General features: G+C 48.6%; 1 long non-coding RNA gene and 2 other non-coding genes across 4 annotated transcripts in view; 2 read left to right on the top strand and 1 right to left on the bottom strand.

Moving 5' to 3' along the window:
- Positions 1-27,419, bottom strand: part of LOC149432269 (uncharacterized) — a 53,666-nt gene that overhangs the window by 7,437 nt on the left and 18,810 nt on the right. Inside the window, exon 3 of one of the 2 annotated variants that reach the window (XR_016309165.1) lies at positions 21,039-21,237. The exons of the other annotated variant lie outside the window; for it this stretch is intronic. This is a non-coding gene — a long non-coding RNA (uncharacterized LOC149432269). The remainder of the gene's footprint in view (positions 1-21,038; positions 21,238-27,419) is intronic. 2 annotated transcript variants of the gene reach the window in all.
- Positions 1,780-1,851, top strand: TRNAA-UGC (transfer RNA alanine (anticodon UGC)). Its single transcript has one exon. It is a non-coding gene; the product is annotated as a tRNA-Ala (tRNA).
- Positions 16,234-16,305, top strand: TRNAA-UGC (transfer RNA alanine (anticodon UGC)). Its single transcript has one exon. It is a non-coding gene; the product is annotated as a tRNA-Ala (tRNA).

Raw genomic sequence — 27,419 nt, 5'->3', positions numbered from 1 at the left:
CCCATCATTGGTGTCAGTGGAAGGAATAGTGTCCCATTATTGGTGTCAGTGGAAGGAATAGTGCCCCATCATTGGTGTCAGTGGAAGGAATAGTGTCCCATCATTGGTGTCAGTGGAAGGAATAGTGCCCCATCATTGGTGTCAGTGGAAGGAATAGTGTCCCATCATTGGTGTCAGTGGAAGGAATAGTGTCCCATTATTGGTGTCAGTGGGAGGAATAGTGCCCCATCATTGGTGTCAGTGGAAGGAATAGTGTCTCATCATTGGTGTCAGTGGAAGGAATAGTGCTTCATTGTAACGGAACCGACCCAATCTGCGCTTGGGTACTTCCGTCACAATACCTGCAGCAACAGGGGGAGTGGTTGAAGGGCAATTAAAAAGCAACTCAACCACACAGTTTTAATGCCCCCACCAATTGCAAGTGTAAAAGACCCCCTAGGGTCCATTCACATCACATGTGGTGGGACTGCGTTGGGCAGCTATGCAAGCATAGTCCACCGCATGGACAAGGCAAAATGCCCCCGTAGTATCTATCGGCGGAGGGCGGGGGGGGGGGGGAGGGGATGTAAGGTGCGGCTATGGGAACATGTTACATGAACACAAAGGGGAAATTATCCTTTAAAGGAAAAAAAAAAGGTTTACAGTTATGTGATCTATATTTTGCATGAGAGAATGATCTCTGTCAGTGGTCTCCAGACTGTGGCTTAGGGGCCAGATTTGCAAGCCTGTATCCAGCCCCTGGGGCACTATTCCTCCCACTGACACCAATGATGGGGCACTATTCCTCCCACTGACACCAATGATGGGGCACTATTCCTCCCACTGACACCAATGATGGGGCACTATTCCTCCCACTGACACCAATGATGGGGCACTATTCCTCCCACTGACAGCAATGCTGGGGCACTATTCCTCCCACTGACACCAATGATGGAGCACTATTCATCCCACTGAAACCAATGATGGGGCACTATTCCTCCCAGTGACACCAATGATGGGGCACTATTCATCCCACTGACACCAATGATGGGGCACTATTCCTCCCACTGAAACCAATGATGGGGCACTATTCCTCCCACTGACACCAATGGTGGAGCACTATTCCTCCCACTGACACCAATAATGGGGCACTATTCCTCCCACTGAAACCAATGATGGGGCACTATTCCTCCCACTGACACCAATGGTGGAGCACTATTCCTCCACTGACACCAATGGTGGAGCACTATTCCTCCCACTGACACCAATAATGGGGCACTATTCCTCCCACTGAAACCAATGATCGGGCACTATTCATCCCACTGACACTAATGATGGGGCACTATTCCTCCCACTGATACCAATGATAGGGCACTATTCCTCCCACTGACACCAATGATGAGGCACTATTCCTCCCACTGACACCAATGATGGGGCACTATTCATCTCACTGACACCAATGATGGGGCACTGTTCCTCCCACTGACACCAATGATGGGGCACTATTCCTCCCACTGACACCAATGATGGGGCACTATTCATCCCATGGCAGTAAGCTATGACATATGGTTTACTCCCACTGGCCACAGTCTGGACCCCCTAAAGCCTGAAGGACAGTAAAATGGCCCTTTGCTTACAACGTTGGAAGACCCCTGATCTAGATCTTCTATGAGGGGTTACGGCTGTGTTAGCTGAAGACGAGATTTTCCTACCAAGAGATCATCTACGGTATAGAGTGCGCCCAGACCACCAATCAGGAGGGTTCGGCTTGCCTGTGGTAAGTCCACGACCAAAAACAAAGGGGATGTAGCTCAGTGGCAGAGCGCATGCGTTGCACGTGTGAGGCCCCGGGTTCAAGTCCCGGCATCTCCAAGTCTACCTTTAACCAGTTCCTGACCGCCCCATGCAGACATACTGATGATGGAGGGAGCCCGCTGTGCGCTGGATCACATATTGGATTCCTGATCAGCGACTCCGAGTAGGGCGAGCCCGCCAACCTAGCTGTGCTGTGATTCGTTACAGCACAAGCCGATCAGCGGGTCCCGGCCAATGACTGATCGGCTCAGGGATTCACAGAACAGAGCTCTGCACAGTGACAGGCCATCTTGCTGCTGTTTTATTCCCTGCTAAGCAGGAAAAATACAAGATCCCTTCATAAAAGCAGCACATATCACACACCAACACTTGTTAGGCACACAGTTAACCCCTTGATTTCCCCTAGATGTTAACCCCTTCCCAGCCAGTGTCATTAGTACATTAATACAGTGATCAGTGCTAATAATATACACTGTCAGTGTCTCTATTTATGTCAGTGTCAGTTAGTATACCCCGCACCCAGCGTCAGATTCCCCGCCACACTATCACAGTCTCACTATTAGTCACTGATCAGAACCATTACCAGTATAAATTAAAAAATAAAAGTTCCAGTATATACCCCATAGTTTGTAGACGCTAAAACTTGACACAAATCAATCAATATACACTTATTGGGATTTTTTTTACCAAAAATATGCAGCAAAATACATTTTAGGCTCAACAGAAGAAATTTGATTTTTTTTTCTTTTTTAATTTTGTTAATGGATTTTTTATAGTAGAAATTAAAAAATATTCTTTTTTAGTTTCCAAATTTACATTTTGCTTCCCCCCCCCCATTTATATAATAATATAATAAAGAACCCAGTGGTGGTCAGATACCACGATAATAACTGTGATTGCCGAATCCTCACCGGACTTTCCCATTATACCCGCTGTGTTACATCATGTGATGTGTGATGTCATTATCCTGCGATACCCAAAGCTCCGGGCCGGATCTCTGGAGGTACCTGACGTGACTTAACTCCCTACATGCCAGACTACAACACGGGCACTGGGTGATACAGCCGCTGTGAAATCCTGTATCCCCTGGGACCGGCACTAGTAATAATGATGACCTGTGTCTGTGTCCCCGCTAGGCTGTCCCGGGGCCAAACTTCTGAATCCCGACCATTAACCACTTCCCGTCCGGCCGTTGCATATAAACGGCCTCCTTGCCCCCTGCTTGTGCGCGCTCCCTGGGAGAGAGCAGCACCGTGATCCGGTGCCCGCTGTATCCTCCAGACACAGTAGAACACCGATCGTTGTACAGGACCTTTGTGTGAGGTGCCGATCATGTGATCACTGATTGGCCAATCAGTGATCACATGCAGAGTAGTAAACATGATGTCACTTCTGACATCATTGCTTAATAGGTGTAAAATCAGTGAATGATCACAGAGGTCACATGGTACAGGGCCATTCACAACAGCCTTGTACCATGTGACAAGCTGTGACCAATCACAGCTCACACAGTATTTCTCATTGGCTGCAGGAATGCAGCCAGAGAGAAGGAGAAATGATTGATTTTACAGCCTTTATGGGTGTAAAAGCAAAACAGTGTAAAAAAAAAAAAAAAATCTTCATCACCCCCCATAAGTAGCACAGTGTCACCATGGTGACAGTGTACTGCTAGGGTGACAGTATGTAAAAAAAAAAAAATAATATAAAAAAAATGTAAAAAATGTTTAAAAATGATAATTTTGGGTTATAAACTAATTTAGGTTATTTTTTTTTTTTCACTAAAAAGATAAAACGGAATAAATTTTGGCCGAGATTTATGATGAAATACTATTCATTTGCAAAAATTTTTAAGAAAAACACTTTTTTTAATTTTTGGACTTTTTCATTTACATAGCAAAAAAAATAAAAATCCCAGCAGTGAATAAATACCACCAAGATAAAGCTTTATCTGTCGCAAAAAATGCTAAAAAATTCATATGGGTACAGTGTTGCATGACCGCGCAATTGTCATTCAAAGTGTGATAGCGCTGAAAGCTGAAAATTGGCCTGGGGGGGGGGGGGGGGGGGGGAGTGTCCAGACTGGAAGGGGGGGAAGTGTCCGGACTGGAAGGGGGGGTGAAAGTGTCTGGACTGGAAGGGGGGGGGGGGGGAAGTGTCTGGACTGGAAGGGGGGGGAAAGTGTCTGGACTGGAAGGGGGGGGGGGGGGGAAGTGTCTGGACTGGAAGGGGGGGGGAAAGTGTCCGGACTGGTAGGGGGAGGAAAGTGTCCAGACTGGAAGGGGGGGGAAAGTGTCCGGACTGGAAGGGGGGGAAAGTGTCTGGACTGGAAGGGGGGGTGAAAGTGTCTGGACTGGAAGGGGGGGGGGGGGGGGAAGTGTCTGGACTGGAAGGGGGGGGAAAGTGTCTGGACTGGAAGGGGGGGGGGGGGAAGTGTCTGGACTGGAAGGGGGGGGGAAAGTGTCCGGACTGGAAGGGGGTGAAAGTGTCTGGACTGGAAGGGGGGGTGAAAGTGTCTGGACTGGAAGGGGGGGGGGGGGGGGGGAGTGTCTGGACTGGAAGGGGGGGGAAAGTGTCTGGACTGGAAGGGGGGGGGGGGGAAGTGTCTGGACTGGAAGGGGGGGGGAAAGTGTCCGGACTGGTAGGGGGAGGAAAGTGTCCAGACTGGAAGGGGGGGGAAAGTGTCCGGACTGGAAGGGGGGGAAAGTGTCCAGACTGGAAGGGTGGAGGGGGGGGGAGTGTCCGGACTGGAAGGGGGGGGAAAGTGTCCGGACTGGAAGGGGGGGAAAGTGTCCGGACTGGAAGGGGGGGAAAGTGTCCGGACTGGAAGGGTGGAGGGGGGGGGAGTGTCCGGACTGGAAGGGGGGGAAGTGTCTGGACTGGAAGGGGGGGAAGTGTCTGGACTGGAAGGGGGGGAAGTGTCCGGACTGGAAGTGGTTACAGTGACTGTGTTGTAGTCCGGCATGTAAGGAGTTGGTGACTTAGCTCGGCGCTCGGCTTGTTTTCCTGGCTTCCGTCACATGCGGTTGCTGCAGGGATACACATCTTCATGCTACATTCCATGCCTGGGACTCTCTGAAAGCATCCGAGAGACTCGGGCTCAGTATGGTTACCAAGTCTCAAGGAGATTCCTTTGGTTGGCCTGCCAGTCCCTGACTGGTGAAATGACATCACCATCCCAGTACCAGTCACACTGCGGACAGCATGCTACAGTGGCACCGTGTCGGTGTGGGGGCCCATCAATGACTGTGGAGGGGGGTCGGAGAACTCACCTGTCTGGCACTGCAGCCGGCACACATGAGATTGGTGTACTCCACACACGGGGGGAGGGGATATCGGTGATCGGAGCGTCAGTGGGGGACCCTAGAAGAGGGGGAGTGGGGCTGCTCTGTGCAAAACCATTACACAGAGCAGGTAAGCATGACATGTTCAAAAACATTTCCATTAGTATCACTTTAAATCGACATTCGTCACTCCGGGAAGGCTTGTAGGGTCACTCAGGGCTTCCATATTACATAATTCAACCGGAAGGGATTGAAATTTGAGCAGTCTATGGGGGGGGGGGGGCCTTACACTGAAGAAGAGATACAAGGAGCCCATCACTGCATGCGCCAACAACAAGCATGATATTATTTACACAATTCATTATTTCATGTCTGGGTAAAGTTCTGCTTCAATAATAAAGTGGCGATAAACGATATCCTGATTTTCCAAAAATTAATCCGTAATCTTCCACTTTATAATACAATATTTCCTGCCTACAGCAATCACATGCAATAGGTTTCTGAAGGAAAGAAAATATATTACATACACAGTGTGTGTTTGTGTGTGTATATATATATATTACACACATACACACACATAGAAATAACTGTCTTTATCTTGGTCTGTTTTATATGTATAAATGTCGGTTAATTCTGGCCAACTGAAATAAAAAAAAAAAATCACCGGATCTATTTTTAGCGGAGGTCAGGGAGATATAAAAATTGAAGAAATGCAGCTAAAACCCAGTCCTGCCCCCATCTAAAGTCCCCCCCCCCCCAAACACCTCTATGTACAAAAATGGAGGAAATCGTTCCCCAGCAGTCATACATTGGGAGAAACAACATGGGGGGGGGGGGGGGTCAACCCTTTGTTGACATGTCGTTTGCAATGCAGTGCTGCAGGGAAGAATTCAAATGACAAAACAAATCGCAGCAGTGCGGTCAAGCAACATGCAGGAATTTACCTGACAAAACAAATCACAGCAGTGCGGTCAAGCAGCATCCCCGTGACATCACAGTGGCAGAGATTTGAATTTCCTGGGTGTCATTTGAGCCTGACTCACACAGAGAACACACGTGTCTGATTTGCTCGGAGAATTCTCTCGTCTGAATTTGTGATCTGCTCAGCGAATACTCAGATTTCATCCTGATTTATAAGGAAAATACTCGTATTTTCCTTTTTTGTCACATTTTTCCATTTTTAGTGACAAAAATCTCCACAATGACCCTTCTAAGAGTCTTCATTGCTTTCTGCTTTCTGCAGCTGGCATTTGGTGTGGAATTTGCTCATGCCCGGCAATTGGACAACCGCCTGGAGGCTACAGCCGGATCTAAACTGGTGATCCCATGTGTGTTCACCACAGAGGATCTCTCTGGAGCCAGCAATGTTGGGATGGAGTGGGGAATGACTCCGGAAGGAGGCGGTCCCTACAGACCCATCCTGCGCCATACTGACATCAACCCGCAGAAGTTCCAAGGGAAAAGGTTCCATCTGCATCTGACCCGCTCAATTGAAGAGGACTGCTCCTTGGTCATCAGCCCGGTCCTGCACAGAGACAGCGGAACCTACGAGGTCCGCCTCACCGTGGACAACGTCCACCATCATCCATTCAGGAAGATCATTGTTCAAGTAAATGGTAAGTGTTACAGGTTCTGGTTTATTATTCATTATATGGGGGTCTTCTCCCGCTGTGGGGGGTCTACTGAAGACAAGGACAAGGCGCTTGACAATGTAAACAAACTCATATCTGCTATGGCGACTGCGTTTGTTTACATTCTATTAATAAAGCAAGGGGCGGGCATAAAGGTATAAATAGAATAGTTCATCTTAGAGCCCAACTCCAGGAAAAGTAAGAGACCTCCTCGCTGCTTCCCACTGAGAGGGTTCACTGCTTGTTTGTGTCTAGGGGATGACAAAAGCAGTTGTACATACCTGATCCTCCGCTCCCCTATGTTCCTATGGTAGATGGTTCCTCCACACAGGAAGTGAGGGGAAATCTATCCAATGGGGACACAGAGAGCAATGTTTTTCAACAATAGTTTGATCCCTTGTGAGGTTTTCATTGCTGTGCCCCCATTGGGGAGGTTTCTCACCACTTCCTGTTCTTGTGGTCCTGGACCCCAGTACAGGAAATAAGAGGAAATGTGCGCCTCTAACCCCACCCTGCTTTATCCAGAAATGGAAGACACCTGATTTGTTTTTGATTCGTGACCAACTGGACCAGAGACATGTGGAGTAGATCTATAGACATGAATGCACACAGCTTTGCTCAGCTCTAGTGTTCATTATTCGGACATTAAACTAATTTCCTTTGTTTTTCTTTCATCAGATCCCACTTCGAAGGCGGCTGACACCGAGACCGTCAAGAAGCACCATGGAGACCTACCGACACCAAGCAAGACCCCTTCAGTCACTGACACTGATGAGGGCATTGGGATGTCTCCACCAACAACACAGACCAATTACTATGGATCAGGAATCTTATATGCAGGTAGCGAGACCCCTTCAGTCACTGACACCAAGGACTCAGGGATGTCTCCACCAACTACGGGTGAGACTACCGACTATGATTCTGGAATCCTACATACAGATAACGAGCCCCCTTTAGACAATGACACCAATGGCTCTGGGATGTCTCCACCAACAACAGGTGAGACCACTGACTATGATTCTGGAATCTTATATACAGATAACGAGCCCCCTTCAGTCAGTGACACCAATGGCTCAGGGATGTCTCCACCAACAATGGGTGAGACCAGTGACTACGATTCTGGAATCTTATATACAGATAACGAGCCCCCTTCAGTCACTGACACCAATGGCTCAGGGATGTCTCCACCAACAATGGGCGAGACCAGTGACTATGATTCTGGAATCTTATATACAGATAACGAGCCCCCTTCAGTCAGTGACACCAATGGCTCTGGGATGTCTCCACCAACAATGGGTGAGACCAGTGACTACGATTCTGGAATCTTATATACAGATAACGAGCCCCCTTCAGTCACTGACACCAATGGCTCAGGGATGTCTCCACCAACAATGGGCGAGACCAGTGACTATGATTCTGGAATCTTATATACAGCTAGCGAGCCCCCTTCAGTCACTGACACCAATGGCTCTGGGATGTCTCCACCAACAATGGGTGAGACCAGTGACTATGATTCTGGAATCTTATATACAGCTAGCGAGCCCCCTTCAGTCACTAACACTGATGAGGGCATTGGGATGTCTCCATCTACAATGGGTGAGACTACTGACTATGATTCTGAAATCTTTTATACAGCTAGCGAGCCCAATTCAGTCACTGACACCAATGGCTCTGGGATGTCTCCATCTACAATGGGTGAGACTACTGACTATGATTCTGAAATCTTTTATACAGCTAGCGAGCCCAATTCAGTCACTGACACCAATGGCTCTGGGATGTCTCCACCAACAATGGGTGAGACCAGTGACTATGATTCTGGAATCTTATATACAGCTAGCGAGCCCTCTTCAGTCACTGACACCAATGGCTCTGGGATGTCTCCACCAACAATGGGTGAGACCAGTGACTATGATTCTGGAATCTTATATACAGCTAGCGAGCCCCCTTCAGTCACTGACACCAATGGCTCTGGGATGTCTCCACCAACAATGGGTGAGACCAGTGACTATGATTCTGGAATCTTATATACAGCTAGCGAGCCCTCTTCAGTCACTGACACCAATGGCTCTGGGATGTCTCCACCAACAATGAGTGAGACCAGTGACTATGATTCTGGAATCTTATATACAGCTAGCGAGCCCTCTTCAGTCACTGACACCAATGGCTCTGGGATGTCTCCACCAACAATGGGTGAGACCAGTGACTATGATTCTGGAATCTTATATACAGCTAGCGAGCCTCCTTCAGTCACTGACACCAATGGCTCTGGGATGTCTCCACCAACAATGGGTGAGACCAGTGACTATGATTCTGGAATCTTCTATACAGCTAGCGAGCCCCCTTCAGTCACTGACACCAATGGCTCAGGGATGTCTCCACCAACAATGGATGAGACCAGTGACTATGATTCTGGAATCTTATATACAGATAGCGAGCCCCCTTCAGTCATCCACACCGAGGACTCCGGGATGTCTCCACCAACCATGGGTGAGACCACTGACTATGATTCGGGAACCCTATATACAAATAGCGAGCCCCCTTCAGTCACTAACACTGAGGGCCAACAGATGTCTCCAACAATGACTGAGGCCAGTGGCCAAGGTCAAGGAAGCCTACATGAAGACAACGAGCCAACTTCAGTCCCTGACACCAAAGGCTTCGGGATGTCTCCGCCAACAACAGGTGAGACAAGGGACTATGATTCGGGAACTTTGCATATAGATAGTGAGGCCCCTTCAGTCACTGACACAGAGAAGAGTTCTGAGATTTCTCCAACAACGATGGCTGAAACCAGCGACTACGATTCAGGAAGCCTGGATATATATAGCACTACCCCATCAGTCACTGACACAGAGGGCTCCATGATGTTTCCACCGACTGAGATCAGTGGCTACAATGCGGGAAGTCTAGATATAGACAGTGCACCCCCTTCAGTTACTGACACTGAGGGCTCCAGGATGTCACCACCAATACCTGAGACCAATGACTATGACTCAGGAAGCCTAGATAAAGACAGCGTGATCCCTTCTCTCACGGAATCTGAGGGCTCCAGGATGTTACCACCAATGCCTGAGACCAGTGACCATGATTCAGGAAGGCTAGATAAAAATAGCACAACCCCTTCAGTCACTGACACCAAGGTCTCCAGGCTATCACCACCAACAACAACTGAGACCAGTGACCATGATTCAGGAAGCCTACATAAAAATAGCACAACCCCTTCAGTCACTGACACCAAGGTCTCCGGGATATCTCCACCAACAACAACTGAGACCAGTGACCATGATTCGGGAAGGCTAGATAAAAATAGCACAACCCCTTCAGGCACTGACACCAAGGTCTCCAGGCTATCTCCACCAACAACAACTCAGACCAGTGACCATGATTCAGGAAGGCTAGATAAAAATAGCACAACCCCTTCAGTCACTGACACCAAGGTCTCTGGGATGTCTCCACCAACAATAAACGAGACCAGTGATCCTGAATCGGAAATCCAACACTTCGACCCTGATGTGGAATTTATCGCTTATATTCTCTTTCAAATGAAGATAAAGGGCCTCCTTCCAGTAGTAGGTGGGATAGTTGGAGTCGTTGCTCTAGCACTGACCATCGCCAGCGCATTAGGATGCTACTATGGGTAAGTTATCGCATGTTCTTCATAGCTTTTCTCTATTTTCTACACATTTTCATGCTATCACCCACTGTCACTGAGCCCAAACCTCCTAATATTTACCTATTTCCGGCCTGTAGGTAGGTAGATGATCAGATGGGGGTGGGGTGTTTTCTGTGCTTATTGCCCGGGGTTTAGCAGCACAAGCCCCTCACTGGTCACAATGAGGATATCGCACCCCTAACATTTGTTCTATGGGAGAGGTGAATGAACTGAGGCCGCTGGTGACAGTAACAGACGGGTGATGGGCTGGCACTATTTGTCTTTTTATCAAACACCGATCTAGGTGGAGTCGGCTATTAATTGTGAGAATTTCTGACTGTTTATGGACACATTCTTATCACATATCTTTCTTTATCTCTACAGAATTAAATACTGCAAGGAAAGACCAAAACTGATGGCGCAGCTCAGGGAGATGGAAGAAGGCCTCGCAGATACAGACGAAGAATGCGCATCGGAGGAAGGACTAGAAGAGGAGGAAGAACCTTGGGAAGTCGTTGTGATAACACCCAACTCCATGTCCGTTATCTCCTCCTAAACACCGGAATGCTGTGAAGTAACCGCAGGCGGCTGCAGAGCGGTACATGCATGTCAATGGGCTGCGCTTGGCAACAGGTAATGCCCATCAAGAGGGATAGAGGGAATCATTTCTGCTGCAGCCGTGAAGTAAAGGGTCGAGGTGGAGGCACGGATACAGCCTCTGCAGCAACACGGGGAGTGGTTGAAGGGCCGATAAAAAGAAACTCAAAGACAAAGTTTTAATGCCCCCACCGATTGCAAGTATAAAAAAAAACCCTAGGGTCCATCCACAACCCCTGCCACCCTCTCCCAACACTGCCCACCTCCACATAGCCTTCCACCCTCCCCCAACACTGCCCACCTCTGCATCCCCTGCCACCCTCTCCCAACAGTGATCACCTCTGCATCCCCTGCCACCCTCTCCCAACAGTGATCACCTCTGCATCCCCTGCCACCCTCTCCCAACACTGCCCACCTCCACATAGCCTTCCACCCTCCCCCAACACTGCCCACCTCTGCATCCCCTGCCACCCTCTCCCAACAGTGATCACCTCTGCATCCCCTGCCACCCTCTCCCAACAGTGATCACCTCTGCATCCCCTGCCACCCTCTCCCAACACTGCCCACCTCTGCATCCCCTGCCACCCTCTCCCAACAGTGATCACCTCTGCATCCCCTGCCACCCTCTACCAACATTGCACACCTCCGCATCCCCTGCCACCCTCTCCCAACAGTGATCACCTCTGCATCCCCTGCCACCCTCTCCCAACAGTGATCACCTCTGCATCCCCTGCCACCCTCTCCCAACACTGCCCACCTCTGCATCCCCTGCCACCCTCTCCCAACACTGCCCACCTCTGCATCCCCCGCCACCCTCCCCCAACACTGCTCACCTCTGCATCCCCCGCCACCCTCTCCCAACACTGCTCACCTCTGCATCCCCTGCCACCCTCTCCCAACACTGCTCACCTCTGCATCCCCTGCCACCCTCTCCCAACACTGCCCACCTCTGCATCCCCTGCCACCCTCTCCCAACACTGCCCACCTCTGCATCCCCTGCCACCCTCTCCCAACACTGCCCACCTCTGCATCCCCTGCCACCCTCCCCCAACACTGCCCACCTCTGCCCCCCCTGCCATCCTCTCCCAACACTGCTCACCTCTGGTAAGGTTAAGTGTTAGGATTAGTAGTTAAGGTTAAGGGTTAAGTGTTAGGATTAGTAGTTGAGGTTAAGGGTTAAGTGTTAGGATTAGTAGTTGAGGTTAAGGGTTAAGTATTAGGATTAGTAGTTGAGGTTAAGGGACAGGGGATGCAGAGGTGGGCAGTGTTGGGAGAGGGTGGCAGGGGATGCAGAGGTGGGCAGTGCTGGGAGAGGGTGGCAGGGGATGTAGAGGTGAGCAGTGTTGGAAGAGGGTGGCAGGGGATGTAGAGGTGAGCAGTGCTAGAAGAGGGTGGCAGGGGATGCAGAGGTGGGCAGTGTTGGGAGAGGGTGGCAGGGGATGCAGAGGTGGGCAGTGTTGGGAGAGGATGGCAGGGGATGCAGAGGTGGGCAGTGTTGGGAGAGGGTGGCAGGGGATGCAGAGGTGGGCAGTGTTGGGGGAGGGTGGCGGGGGATGCAGAGGTGGGCAGTGTTGGGGGAGGGTGGTGGGGGATGCAGAGGTGGGCAGTGTTGGGAGAGGGTGGCAGGGGATGCAGAGGTGGGCAGTGTTGGGGGAGGGTGGCAGGGGATGCAGAGGTGGGCAGTGTTGGGGGAGGGTGGCAGGGGATGCAGAGGTGGGCAGTGTTGGGGGAGGGTGGTGGGGGATGCAGGAATGAGCTTAAACGGTTTGTGCAGAGAGTCAGTTTTTTGGGGCAGCACAGTGGCTGAGTGGTTAGCACTTCAGCCTAGCAGTACTCAGGTCGTTGGTTCGAATCCCAGCCACGGCACCACCTGCCTGGAGTTTGCATGTTCTCCCTGTGCCTGCGTGGGTTTCCTCCGGGTACTCCGGTTTCCTCCCACTCTCCAAAGACATGCTGATAGGTTAATTGGCTCCTGTCTAAATTGGCCCTAATATGTGTACGTATGAATGTAAGTTAGGGACCTTAGATTGTATGCTCCTCGGGGGCGGGGACTGGTGTAAATATATAATATACAGTTGTGTTCAAAATAACATCAGTGTGATGAAAAAAGTGACTAAAGCTGAAAATCCTTCTAATCCTTTTATTTCCATCCACACAAATGCATTGGGAACACGACACATTCTATTCCAAATCACAACATGAAGAAAAATACATCAAATTTGTGTTGTTCCTCTAAAAAAATGGAAGAAAAGTGAATATTAGACGGTTCAAAAAAATGGCCGTGTTTGTATTCTTCTTTACAAACTCCAACATTCACTATATAAACTGAGAAATGTTTGAAGATTTTGCTTTCCTTTGAATGACTTCATGAATATTTGGTTGTAGTCGCACTGTTTCTGAGAACTGCTGTACATCTGTGTTGCATGGAGTCACCCAACTTCTGGCCCCTGTGATCAGGTATTCCAGCCCAGGATGATTGGACCACATTCCACAGTTCTTCTCGATTTCTTGGTTTGGCCTCAGAAACGGCATTTTTGATGTCACCCCACAAGTTTTCTATTGGATGAAGATCCGGGGATTGGGCTGGCCACTCCATAACGTCCATCTTGTTGGTCTGGAACCAAGATGTTGCACGTTTACTGGTGTGTTTGGGGTCGTTGTCTTGTTGGAACCCCCATTTCAAGGGCATTTCCTCTTCAGCATAAGGCAGCATGACCTCTTCAAGTATTCTGATGGATTCAAACTGATCCATGATCCCTGGTATGCCATAAATAGGCGTCAGTGGGAGGAATAGTGCCCCATCATTGGTGTCAGTGGGAGGAATAGTGCTCCATCATTGGTGTCAGTGGGAGGAATAGTGCTCCATCATTGGTGTCAGTGGGAGGAATAGTGCCCCATCATTGGTGTCAGTGGGAGGAATAGTGCCCCATCATTGGGGTCAGTGGGAGGAATAGTGTCCCATCATTGGTGTCAGTGGAAGGAATAGTGCCCCATCATTGGTATCAGTGGGAGGAATAGTGCTCCATCATTGGTGTCAGTAGGAGGAATAGTGCTCCATCATTGGTGTCAGTGGGAGGAATAGTGCCCCATCATTGGTGTCAGTGGGAGGAATAGTGCCCCATCATTGGGGTCAGTGGGAGGAATAGTGTCCCATCATTGGTGTCAGTGGAAGGAATAGTGCCCCATCATTGGTATCAGTGGGAGGAATAGTGCCCCATCATTGGTGTCAGTGGAAGGAATAGTGCCCCATCATTGGTATCAGTGGGAGGAATAGTGCCCCATCATTGGTGTCAGTGGAGGAATAGTGCCCCATCATTGGTGTCAGTGGGAGGAATAGTGCCCCATCATTGGTGTCAGTGGAAGGAATAGTGCTTCATTGTAACGGAACCGACCCAATCTGCGCTTGGGTACTTCCGCCATAATACCTGCAGCAACACGGGGAGTGGTTGAAGGGCAGTTAAAAAGTGACTCAACCACACAGTTTTAATGCCCCCACCAATTGCAAGTGTAAAAGACCCCCTAGGGTCCATTCACATTACATGTAGTGGGACTGCGTTGGGCAGCTATGCAAGCATAGTCCACCGCATGGACAAGGCAAAATGCCCCCGTAGTATCTATCGGCGGAGGGCGGGGGGGGGGGGGGGGATGTAAGGTGCGGCTATGGGAACATGTTACATGAACACAAAGGGGAAATTATCCTTTAAAAGGAAAAAAAAAGGTTTACAGTTATGTGATCTATATTTTGCATGAGAGAATGATCTCGGTCAGTGGTCTCCAGACTGTGGCTTAGGGGCCAGATTTGCAAGCCTGTATCCAGCCCCTGGGACACTATTCCTCCCACTGACACCAATGATGGGGCACTATTCCTCCCACTGATACCAATGATGGGGCACTATTCCTCCCACTGACACCAATGATGGGACAATATTCCTCCCATTGACACCAATGATGGGGCACTATTCCTCCCACTGACACCAATGATGGGGCACTATTCCTCCCACTGACACCAATGATGGGGCACTATTCCTCCCACTGATACCAATGATGGGGCACTATTCCTCCCACTGACACCAATGATGGGGCACTATTCCTCCCACTGACACCAATGATGGGGCACTATGCCTCCCACTGACACCAATGATCGGGCACTATTCCTCCCACTGACACCAATGATCGGGCACTATTCCTCCCACTGACACCAATGATGGGGCACTATTCCTCCCATGGACACCAATGATGGGGCACTATTCCTCCCACTGACATCAATGATGGGGCACTATTCCTCCCACTGACACCAATGATGGGGCACTATTCCTCCCACTGACACCAATGATGGGGCACTATTCCTCCCACTGATACCAATGATGGGGCACTATTCCTCCCACTGACACCAATGATGGAGCACTATTCCTCCCACTGACACCAATGATGGGGCACTATTCCTCCCACTGATACCAATGATGGGGCACTATTCCTCCCACTGACACCAATGATGGGGCACTATTCCTCCCACTGATACCAATGATGGGACACTATTCCTCCCACTGACACCAATGATGGAGCACTATTCCTCCCACTGATACCAATGATGGGACACTATTCCTCCCACTGACACCAATGATGGGGCACTATTCCTCCCACTGACACCAATGATGGGGCACTATTCCTCCCACTGATACCAATGATGGGACACTATTCCTCCCACTGACACCAATGATGGAGCACTATTCCTCCCACTGATACCAATGATGGGACACTATTCCTCCCACTGACACCAATGATGAGGCACTATTCCTCACACTGACACCAATGATGGAGCACTATTCCTCCCACTGACACCAATGATGGAGCACTATTCCTCCCACTGACACCAATGATGGGACACTATTCCTCCCATGGACACCAATGATGGGGCACTATTCCTCCCATGGACACCAATGATGGGACACTATTCCTCCCACTGACACCAATGATGGGGCACTATTCCTCCTACTGACACCAATGATGGGGCACTATTCATCCCATGGCAGTAAGCTATGACATATGGTTTACTCCCACTGGCCACAGTCTGGACCCCCTAAAGCCTGAAGGACAGTAAAATGGCCCTTTGCTTACAACGATGGAAGACCCCTGATCTAGATCTTCTATGAGGGGTTACGGCTGTGTTAGCTGAAGACGAGATTTTCCTACCAAGAGATCGTCTACAGTATAGAGTGCGCCCAGACCACCAATCAGGAGGGTTCGGCTTGCCTGTGGTAAGTCCACGACCAAAAACAAAGGGGATGTAGCTCAGTGGCAGAGCGCATGCGTTGCACGTGTGAGGCCCCGGGTTCAAGTCCCGGCATCTCCAAGTCTACCTTTAACCAGTTCCTGACCGCCCCATGCAGACATACTGATGATGGAGGGAGCACGCCGTGTGCTGGATCACATATCGGATTCCTGATCAGCCCCTCCGAGTAGGGAAAGCCCGCCAACCTAGCTGTGCTGTGATTCGTTACAGCACAAGCCGATCAGCGGGTCCCGGCCAATGACTGATCGGCTCAGGGATTCACAGAACAGAGCTCTGCACAGTGACAGGCCAACTTGTTGCTTTTTTATTCCCCGCTAAACAGGAAAAATACAAGATCCCTTCGTAAAAGCCACACATATCACACACCAACACTTGTTAGGCACACAGTTAACCCCTTGATTTCCCCTAGATGTTAACCCCTTCCCAGCCAGTGTCATTAGTACATTATTACAGCGATCAGTGCTAATAATATACACTGTCAGTGTCTCTATTTATGTCAGTGTCAGTTAGTATACCCCGCACCCAGCGTCAGATTCCCCGCCACACTATCACAGTCTCACTATTAGTCACTGATCAGAACCATTACCAGTATAAATTAAAAAATAAAAGTTCCAGCATATACCCCATAGTTTGTAGACGCTAAAACTTGACACAAATCAATCAATATACACTTATTGGTATTTTTTTTACCAAAAATATGCAGCAAAATACATTTTAGGCTCAATAACAGAAGAAATTTGATTTTTTTTTCTTTTTTAATTTTTTAATGGATTCTCTAAAAATATTCTTTTTCAGTTTCCAAATTTACATTTTGCTTCCCCCCCCCATTTATATAATAATAAAATAAAGAACCCAGTGGTGGTCAGATACCACGATAATAACTGTGATTGCCGAATCCTCACCGGACTTTCCCATTATACCCGGTGTGTTACATCATGTGATGTGTGATGTCATTATCCTGCGATACCCAAAGCTCCGGGCCGGATCTCTGGAGGTACCTGACGTGACTTAACTCCCTACATGCCAGACTACAACACGGGCACGGGGGATACAGCCGCTGTGAAATCCTGTATCCCCGGGGATCAGCACTAGTAATAATGATGACCTGTGTCTGTGTCCCCGCTAGGCTGTCCCGGGGCCAAACTTCTGAATCCCGACCATTAACCACTTGAGCCCCAGAGGATTTACCCCCCTTAATGACCACACCTTTTTTTGCTGTTTGGCGCTGCACTAATTCAAATGATAATTGCGCGGTCATGCAATGCTGTACCCAAACGAAATTTACGTCCTTTTTTTTCACTCAAATAGAGCTTTCTTTTGGTGGTATTTGATCACCTGTGCGCTTTTTATTTTTTGCGCTTAATCCAAAAAAATACGAAAATTTTGAAAAAAAACTATATTTTCTACTTTAAGCTATAAAAAAGATATCATAAACTCAAAGTTAGTCATAAATTTAAGCCAAAATGTATTCTGCTCCATGTTTTTGGTAAAAAACATCCCAAGCATTAGCGGGCAAACTGGCGCTATCTAGGAGGGGCGCTAACACTATCGGAAGTCACCAGTGACACTGATACAGTGATCAGTAAAAATCTGTTCACTTATCAATGACACTGGTGACAGGGCAGTGAAGGGGTTAACTGGGGGGGGAGGGGGGCGATCAAGGGGTTAAATGGGATTTCTGGTGCACTAGCGGGCAAACTGGCACTATCTGGGAGGGGCGCTAACACTATCGGAAGTCGTCAGTGACACTGATACAGTGATCAGTAAAAATTGGTTCACTGATCAGTGACACTGGTGACAGGGCAGTGAAGGGGTTAACTGGGGGGGGGGATTAAGGGGTTAAATGGGATTACTGGTGTACTAGCGGGCAATCTGGCGCTATCTGGGAGGGGCGCTAACACTATCGGAAGTCGCCAGCGACACTGATACAGTGATCGGTAAAAATTGGTTCACTGATCAGTGACACTGGTGACAGGGCAGTGAAGGGGTTAACTGGGGGGGGGGGGATCAAGGGGTTAGACGGGACTACAGGTGTATTAGCAGGCAAACTGGCGCTATCTGGGAGGGGCGCTAACTCTATCGGAAGTCGCCAGCGACACTGATCAGTAAAAATCGCTTCACTGATCATTGACACTGGTGACAGGGCAGTGAAGGGGTAACTGGGGGGGGGGGGGGGGGGGCGATCAGGGGGTTAAATGTTACCTAGAGTGTTCTAACTGTAGTGTAGTGCTTGTGTACTCACTGTTTGGATGTCTTCTTCTCTGTCTGGAACGGAATGTGTCCAGGCAGAGAAGAATGACATCATATCCTGTCCTGTGTAAATGTCAACACAGGACAGGATAGGACAGGGACCGATCATCCGATTTCAGCCAGAAATCACTGGCTGAAATCTAATGATCGATCCCTCCTGGATCGAATCGTATCACCCGCGGGTCAGCGGGAGCGCGCGCGCGCCCCCTACCTGCGAATGTGTTGGGAGCGCGGAGCACGTTTTAAAACGTGCTTTTGCGCTCCACTGCCGCCCTGCACACGTATATACACAGTGGCAGGGCGGCAAGCGGTTAACCACTTCCTGTATATAAACGGCTGGTTGGAGGCCGTTTATAAACGGCCTCCCCGTACTTTGCTTGTGCACGCTCCCTGGGAGAGAGCAGCACCGCGATCCGATGCCCGTTGTATCCTCCGGACACAGTAGAGCACCGATCGTTACACGGGACCTTTGTGTGAGGTGCCGATCATGTGATCACCGATTGGCCAATCAGTGATCACATGCAGAGTAGTAAACATGATGTCACTTCTGACATCACTGCTTAATAGGTGTGAAATCTGTGAATGATCACAGAGGTCACATGGTACAGGGCTATTCACAACAGCCTTGTACCATGTGACAAGCTGTGACCAATCACAGCTCTCACAGTAGTTCTCAATGGCTGCAGGAATGCATCAAGAGAGAAGGAGAAATGATTGCTTTTACAGCATTTATGGGTGTAAAAGCAATCAGTGTAAAAAAAAAAAAAAAATCTTCCTCACCCCCCACAAGTAGTACAGTGTCACCATGGTGTCACTGTACTGCTAGGGTGCCAGTATGTACAAAAAAAATAAATAAAAAAAAAAACAAATAATAATATAACAAAAAAATGATAATTTTGGGTTATAAACTAATTTGGGTTATTTGTTTTTTACTAAAAAGATAACGGAATAAATTTTGGCCGAGATTTATGATGAAATACTATTCATTTGCAAAATTTTATAAGAAAAACACTTTTTTTTTAATTTTTGGACTTTTTCATTTATATAGCAAAAAAAAAAAAAAATCCCAGCGGTGAATAAATACCACCAAAATAAAGCTTTATCTGTCGCAAAAAAATGCTAAAAAATTCATATGGGTACAGTGTAGCATGACCGCGCAAATGTCATTCACAGTGTGATAGCGCTGAAAGCTAAAAATTGGCCTGGACTGGAAGGGGGGGAAAGTGTCCGGACTGGAAGGAGGGAAGTGACCGGACTGGAAGGGGGGGGAAATGTGTCTGGACTGGAAGGGGGGGGGGGGGGGAGTGTCCGGACTGGAAGGGGGGGAAGTGTCCGGACTGGAAGGGGGGGAAGTGTCCGGACTGGAAGGGGGGGGGGGGGGAAGTGTCCAGACTGGAAGGGGGGGAAAGTGTCCGGACTGGAAGGGGGGAGAAGTGTCCCGACTGGAAGGGGGGAGAAGTGTCCCGACTGGAAGGGGGGAGAAGTGTCCCGACTGGAAGGGGGGGAAAGTGTCCCGACTGGAAGGGGGGGAAAGTGTCCCGACTGGAAGGAGGGAAGTGACCGGACTGGAAGGGGGGTGAAATGTGTCTGGACTGGAAGGGGGGGGGGGGGGGGGAGTGTCCGGACTGGAAGGGGGGGAAGTGTCCGGACTGGAAGGGGGGGAAGTGTCCGGACTGGAAGGGGGGGAAGTGTCCGGACTGGAAGGGGGGGAAGTGTCCGGACTGGAAGGGGGGGAAGTGTCCGGACTGGAAGGGGGGGAAGTGTCCGGACTGGAAGGGGGGGAAGTGTCCGGACTGGAAGGGGGGAAGTGTCCGGACTGGAAGGGGGGGAAGTGTCCAGACTGGAAGGGGGGGAAGTGTCCGGACTGGAAGGGGGGGAAGTGTCCGGACTGGAAGGGGGGGAAGTGTCCGGACTGGAAGGGGGGGAAGTGTCCGGACTGGAAGGGGGGGAAGTGTCCGGACTGGAAGGGGGGAAGTGTCCGGACTGGAAGGGGGGAAGTGTCCGGACTGGAAGGGGGGGAAGTGTCCAGACTGGAAGGGGGGGAAGTGTCCGGACTGGAAGGGGGGGAAGTGTCCGGACTGGAAGGGGGGGGAAGTGTCCGGACTGGAAGGGGGGGGAAGTGTCTGGACTGGAAGGGGGGAAGTGTCCGGACTGGAAGGGGGGGAATTGTCCGGACTGGAAGGGGGGAAGTGTCCGGACTGGAAGTGGTTACAGTGACTGTGTTGTAGTCCGGCATGTAAGGAGTTGGTGACTTAGCTCGGTGCTCGGCTTGTTTTCCTGGCTTCCGTCACATGCGGTTGCTGCAGGGATACACATCTTCATGCTACATTCCATGCCTGGGACTCTCTGAAAGCATCCGAGAGACTCGGGCTCAGTATGGTTACCAAGTCTCAAGGAGATTCCTTTGGTTGGCCTGCCAGTCCCTGACTGGTGAAATGACATCATCTTCCCAGTACCAGTCACACAGCGGACAGCATGCTACAGTGGCACCGTGTCGGTGTGGGGGCCCATCAATGACTGTGGAGGGGGGTCGGAGAACTCACCTGTCTGGCACTGCAGCCGGCACACATGAGATCGGTGTAGTCCACACACGGGGGGAGGGGATATCGGTGATCGGAGTGTCCCGGGGTGACCCACACATCTGTATGGAGGGCAGGGCGATGCTCGAGCTCCTCCTGATCTCCTACACCGGCTTCTACTGTCCTCGGAGCGGGATGTAGATCCCATGAAGATCTGTCCGCTCTGTTAAGAGGAAAAAACAAAAAGTAACGCGGCTGCTTGCCCGCAGGAAGGCTAACTATAGATAAAAGCACCGTCCCGGCGCCTGAACTGCCTGTCCCCAGCCGCGGGCCATAGGATTCGCACCTCCCTGGTTCTAACCTCTTTAGTGACACCCATTTCATTGAGATGAGATACAAATGACACCAATCAGGAAAGAAAGATAATGAATTTAAAACATGGTTGGGCTACATATCAATACTACATAATGGAGGATCACCAAATTCAAATGTCAAACAGATATCAGAATTCATAAATATTTGGTACAACCTTAGAAAAGTCATTATATAATGAACTGTCTGCTGTCTGCAAAATGAACGATCGCTATAAAATGAACGAAGAATACCGATCCCTCCAATATTGTGCAAACACCACAATAATAAAGTGCTTTTAGGGGAAGAAAGTTTTTTGAACCTCAATATTATTATTATTATTATTATACAGTATTTATAAAGCGCCGATAGTTCGCTCAGCGCTGTACATTACAAAGGGAGACAGAACATGGGACAGAACAATACCAATACAATGTGATACATGAGGGGATTGAGGGCCCTGCTCTTTCGAGCTTACAATCTAGGAGGGAGGGGATGGTGGCACAGGAGGAGATAGCTGTGGGGGATGGAGTGGTAGGAAGAGTGGAGGAGGGAGGCAAGTTAGCAGGGGGTGGGGTAGGCTTCCCTGAAGAGATGGGTTTTCAGGGTGCGCCTAAAGGAGAGGAGAGTAGGTGATAATCTGATGGGTTGGGGCAGGGAGTTCCAGAGGATGGGTGACACCCTGGAGAAGTCCTGGAGGCGGGCATGGGAGGAGGAGACCAGGGAACTAGAGAGAAGGAGGTCTTGTGAGGAGCGGAGTGTGCGTGTTGGGTGGTACTTGGATATTAGGTCAGTGATGTAGTTCGGGGCAGTATGGTGGACGGCTTTGTACGTCAGTGTTAGGATTTTGAATTTGATCCGTTGCGCAATCGGAAGCCAGTGGAGGGATTGGCAGAGGGGGGTGGAGGACACTGAGTGGAGGCCAGTGGAGGGATTGGCAGAGGGGGGTGGAGGACACTGAGTGGAGGCCAGTGGAGGGATTGGCAGAGGGGGGTGGCGGAGATGGAGCGGTTGGAAAGGTGAATGAGTCTGGCAGCCGTGTTCAGGATGGACTGAAGAGGGGATAGCCAGCGGCGAGGCAGGCCAGTGAGGAGGGAGTTGCAGTAGTCGAGTCGTGATATGATGAGGGAGTGGATGAGCTGTTTAGTGGTTTCTGGGGTTAGGAACGTGCGGATTTTGGCGATGTTGCGGAGGTGCAATAAAGTAGAAACCTTCTGGGAGCAGCTCCCCCCTCCAGCCCACCCTATACTTACCTGAGCCGAATGTGCATGAGGTCGGCTGCTCTCCCGGCTCTCTCCCTTCCATTGGCTCAGACACAGCAGCTAGGCCAATAAGAGTGAGGGGCGGGGCTGAGCAATGCTGTGTGTCTCTTATGGACACACGGAGAAGGGCTCAGGAGCGAGCACGAACCAGTGCACCCATAGCAACTGACTTAGCAAGGGGAAGAAGCAAGGAGCGTCAGTGGGGGACCCTAGAAGAGGGGGTGCGGGGCTGCTCTGTGCAAAACAATTACACAGAGCAGGTAAAAATGACATGTTAAAAAAAATTTCCATTAGTATCACTTTAAATCCACTTTTGTCACTCCGGGAAGGCTTGTAGGGTCACTCAGGGCTTCCATATTACACAATTCAACCGGAGGGGATTGAAATTTGAGCAGTCTATGGGGGGGGGGGGGGCCTTACACTGAAGAAGAGATACAAGGAGCCCGTCACTGCATGCGCCAACAACAAGCATGATATTATTTACACAATTCATTATTTCATGTCTGGGTAAAGTTCTGCTTCAATAATAAAGTGACGATAAACGATATCCTGATTTTCCAAAAATTAATCCGTAATCTTCCACTTTATAATACAATATTTCCTGCCTACAGCAATCACATGCAATAGGTTTCTGAAGGAAAGAAAATATATTTTACATACACAGTGTGTGTTTGTCAGTGTATATACAGTCAGGTCCATAAATATTGGGACATGGACACAATTCTAACATTTTTGGCTCTATACACCACCACAATGGATTTGAAATGAAATGAACAAGATGTGCTTTAACTGCAGACTGTCAGCTTTAATTTGAGGGTATTTACATCCAAATCAGATGAACGGGGTAGGAATTACAACAGTTTGCATATGTGCCTCCTACTTGTTAAGGGACCAAAAGTAATGGGACAGAATAATAATCATAAATCAAACTTTCACTTTTTAATACTTGGTTGCAAATCCTTTGCAGTCAATGACAGCCTGAAGTGTGGAACGCATAGACATCACCAGACGCTGGGTGTCATCCCTGGTGATGCTCTGCCAGGCCTCTACTGCAACTGTCTTCAGTTCCTGCTTGTTCTTGGGGCATTTTCCCTTCAGTTTTGTCTTCAGCAAGTGAAATGCTCAATCGGATTCAGGTCAGGTGATGGACTTGGCCATTGCAGAACATTCCACTTCTTTGGTGTCTTTTGCAGTCTGCTTTGGGTCATTGTCCATCTGCACTGTGAAGCGTCCAATGAGTTGTGAAGCATTTGGCTGAATATGAGCCGATAATATTCCCGAAACACTTCACAATTCATCCGGCTGCTTCTGTCAGCCGTCACATCATCAATAAATACAAGAGAAGCAGTTCCATTGGCAGCCATACATGCCCACGCCATGACACTACCACCACCATGATCACTGATGAGGTGGTATGCTGAGGACCATGAGCAGTTCCTTCTCCATCCTCTTCTCTTCCCATCACTCTGGTACAAGTTGATGTCGGTCTCATCTGTCCATAGGATGTTGTTCCAGAACTGTGAAGGCTTTTTTACATGTCGTTTGGCAAACTCTAATCTGGCCTTCCTGTTTTTGAGGCTCACCAATGGTTTCCATCTTGTGGTGAACCCTCTGTATTCACTCTGGTGAAGTCTTCTCTTGATTGGTGACTTTGACACACATACACCTACCTCCTGGAGAGTGTTCTTGATCTGGCCAACTGTTGTGAAGGGTGTTTTCTTCACCAGGGAAAGAATTCTTCGCTCATCCACCACAGTTGTTTTCCGTGGTCTTCCGGGTCTTTTGGTGTTGCTGAGCTCACCGATGCGTTCCTTCTTTTTAAGAATGTTCCAAACAGTTGTTTTGGCCACGCCTAATGTTTTTGCTATCTCTCTGATGGGTTTGTTTTGTTTTTGCAGCCTAATGATGGCTTCACTGATAGTGACAGCTCTTTGGATCTCATCTTGAGAGTTGACAGCAACAGATTCCAAATGCAAATAGCACACTTGAAATGAACTCTGGACCTTTTATCTGCTCATTGTAATTGGGATAATGAGGGAATAATACACACCTGGCCATGGAACAGCTGAGAAGCCAATTGTCCCATTACTTTTGGTCCCTTAATATGTGGGAGGCACATATGCAAACTGTTGTAATTCCTACACCGTTCACCTGATTTGGATGTAAATACCCTGAAATTAAAGCTGACAGTCTGAAGTTAAAGCACATCTTGTTCGTTTCATTTCAAATCCATTGTGGTGTATAGAGCCAAAAATATTAGAATTGTGTTCATGTCCCAATATTTATGGACCTGACTGTATATACACACATATATATATATATATATATATATATATATATACATACAGTCAGGTCCATAAATATTGGGACATGGACACAATTCTAACATTTTTGGCTCTATACACCACAATGGATTTGAAATGAAACGAACAAGATGTGCTTTAACTTCAGACTGTCAGCTTTAATTTGAGGGTATTTACATCCAAATCAGGTGAACGGTGTAGGAATTACAACAGTTTGCATATGTGCCTCCCACTTGTTAAGGGACCAAAAGTAATGGGACAATTGGCTTCTCAGCTGTTCCATGGCCAGGTGTGTGTTATTCCCTCATTATCCCAATTACAATGAGCAGATAAAAGGTCCAGAGTTCATTTCAAGTGTGCTATTTGCATTTGGAATCTGTTGCTGTCAACTCTCAAGATGATATCCAAAGAGCTGTCACTCTCAGTGAAGCCATCATTAGGCTGAAAAAACAAAACAAACCCAACAGAGAGATAGCAAAAACATTAGGCGTGGCCAAAACAACTGTTTGGAACATTCTTAAAAAGAAGGAACGCACCGGTGAGCTCAGCAACACCAAAAGACCCGGAAGACCACAGAAAACAACTGTGGTGGATGAGCGAAGAATTCTTTCCCTGTTGAAGAAAACACCCTTCACAACAGTTGGCCGGATCAAGAACACCCTCCAGGAGGTAGGTGTATGTGTGTCAAAGTCACCAATCAAGAGAAGACTTCACCAGAGTGAATACAGAGGGTTCACCACAAGATGGAAACCATTGGTGAGCCTCAAAAACAGGAAGGCCAGATTAGAGTTTGCCAAATGACATGTAAAAAAGCCTTCACAGTTCTGGAACAACATCCTATGGACAGATGAGACCGACATCAACTTGTACCAGAGTGATGGGAAGAGAAGAGGATGGAGAAGGAACTGCTCATGATCCTAAGCAGACCACCTCATCAGTGATCATGGTGGTGGTAGTGTCATGGCGTGGGCATGTATGGCTGCCAATGGAACTGCTTCTCTTGTATTTATTGATGATGTGACGGCTGACAGAAGCAGCCGGATGAATTGTGAAGTGTTTCGGGAATATTATCGGCTCATATTCAGCCAAATGCTTCACAACTCATTGGACGCTTCACAGTGCAGATGGACAATGACCCAAAGCAGACTGCAAAAGACACCAAAGAAGTGGAATGTTCTGCAATGGCCGAGTCCATCACCTGACCTGAATCCGATTGAGCATTTCACTTGCTGAAGACAAAACTGAAGGGAAAATGCCCCAAGAACAAGCAGGAACTGAAGACAGTTGCAGTAGAGGCCTGGCAGAGCATCACCAGGGATGACACCCAGCGTCTGGTGATGTCTATGCGTTCCACACTTCAGGCTGTCATTGACTGCAAAGGATTTGCAACCAAGTATTAAAAAGTGAAAGTTTGATTTATGATTATTATTCTGTCCCATTACTTTTGGTCCCTTAACAAGTGGGAGGCACATATGCAAACTGTTGTCATTCCTACACCGTTCACCTGATTTGGATGTAAATACCCTCAAATTAAAGCTGACAGTCTGCAGTTAAAGCACATCTTGTTTGTTTCATTTCAAATCCATTGTGGTGTATAGAGCCAAACATGTTAGAATTGTGTCCATGTCCCAATATTTATGGACCTGACTGTATATTTATATACACACACACACATATACATACACACATACACAGTTGCAAGAAAAAGTATGTGAACCCCTTGGGATTTCGTGGAGTTTTGCATGAATTGGGCATAAAATGTGCTCTGAACGTCATCTAAGTCACAACAATAGAAGAACACAGTCTGCTGAACATAATACTACACAAACATTAGATGTTGCCATGGTTTCATTGCACATAACATGTAAACATTCACAGTGCAGGGAGGAAAAAGTATGTGAACCTTTGGACTTAATAACTGGTTGACCCTCCTTTGGCAGCAATAACCTCAACCAAACGTTTCCTGTAGTTGCAGATCAGACCTGCACAATGATCTGGAGTCATTTTGGACCACTCCTCTTCACAAAACTGTTTCAGTGTAGCAATATTCTTGGGATGTCTGGTGTGAATCGCTCTCTTAAGGTCATGCCACAGCATTTCAATGGGGTTGAGGTCAGGACTCTGACTGGGCCACTCCAGAAGGCGTATTCTGTGCTGTTGCAGCCATTGTTTTGTTGAATGACTTGTATGCTTTGGGTCATCATTGTCCTGTTGCATCACCCATCCTCTGCGGAGCTTCAGTTGGCAGACAGATGGTCGTACGTTTTCCTGCAAAATGTCTTGATAAACTCTGGAATTCATTTTCCCATCAATGACAACAATCCGTCCAGCCCTGAGGCAGCAAAGCAGCCCCAAACCATGATGCTCCCTCCGCCATGTTTCACAGTGGGGATGAGGGTTTGATGTTGGTGTGCTGTGCCTTTTTTTCTCCACACATAGTGTTGTGTGTTCTTCCCAAACAACTCAATCTTGGTGTCATCTGTCCACAG

The sequence above is a fragment of the Staurois parvus genome, unplaced genomic scaffold (genome assembly GCF_062004578.1).
Source record: "Staurois parvus isolate SC_StPar_1 unplaced genomic scaffold, SC_StPar_1.0 ptg002177l, whole genome shotgun sequence".
Lineage (NCBI taxonomy): Eukaryota > Metazoa > Chordata > Amphibia > Anura > Ranidae > Staurois > Staurois parvus.
Note: the sequence above shows the minus strand (reverse complement) of the source record. Positions and strands in the feature narration are given on the sequence as shown.